Below are 842 nucleotides of genomic sequence, written 5' to 3'. Positions count from 1 at the left end.
TTTATGATTAAAACGTAAACATTGTATATAGTTTCAAGTGGCCGCCTCTCCTCCAAGATATACACCTCTCCACGGCGCTCGATTCAAAGCAAGCCACTGCATGCTTCAGCAAGAGGCCTTTGAAACGTCATTAGTATAAACATAGAGTATTTCGGTTTCCGGTATATCAAAGGTACGCAGGAATGTTTTTTCCCTTTTAGCAGTAGCTCTCATATACGGCAACCACTTAGAAATAAGAGTCTTACTCCCAAGAACGCCTCTTGATTCTTTTTCGGCAACTAAATCTTGCTACATCCACGTCACCACGCTTTGTTCCTTTATGCCAGACACGTATAGCGCGCACACAACTGGCTGCACACTCAGCAATCGCTGAAGAAGCAGCGAGCTGTCTGCCGAGCGGGCGACAGTGTATCTTCCTTCCTGCATGGATCTCGAGTATACTAGTGAAAGGGGATGCTTTTGACGTATTTTGTCGCGTGGAGCTCGGTTGCATCTGGTATTGATTTGATGCGGGCGTCCGGTGGATGCTTCCGGCATGGCGTCCAATATCGCTCGCGTCGAGAAGGCTACCCGTAATATCAGGTTGGGTGGCTCTGAAAATGCTGAAGCAGACGCTGGTTCACGACCCTGTACTAATGTAACCTCCTGAGATCCGCAGGCACTCCGGGAGCATAATTGCTTTTCACGTTGGTTCTTCTTACCGACTATTATGGTACGCGAACGTAAAAGCCCTTATTTTTATTTTCGTTCGACGCCATGGTCAGAGGCTGAAAGCTGCGTCTCCTGGTATGTGCACAAGTAATCATCTCTACCCAACTTTTATGGTAAAACCACTTTTATTC

This window comes from Dermacentor silvarum, chromosome 10, assembly GCF_013339745.2.
Source record: "Dermacentor silvarum isolate Dsil-2018 chromosome 10, BIME_Dsil_1.4, whole genome shotgun sequence".
Lineage (NCBI taxonomy): Eukaryota > Metazoa > Arthropoda > Arachnida > Ixodida > Ixodidae > Dermacentor > Dermacentor silvarum.
This window is presented reverse-complemented; position numbering follows the sequence as displayed.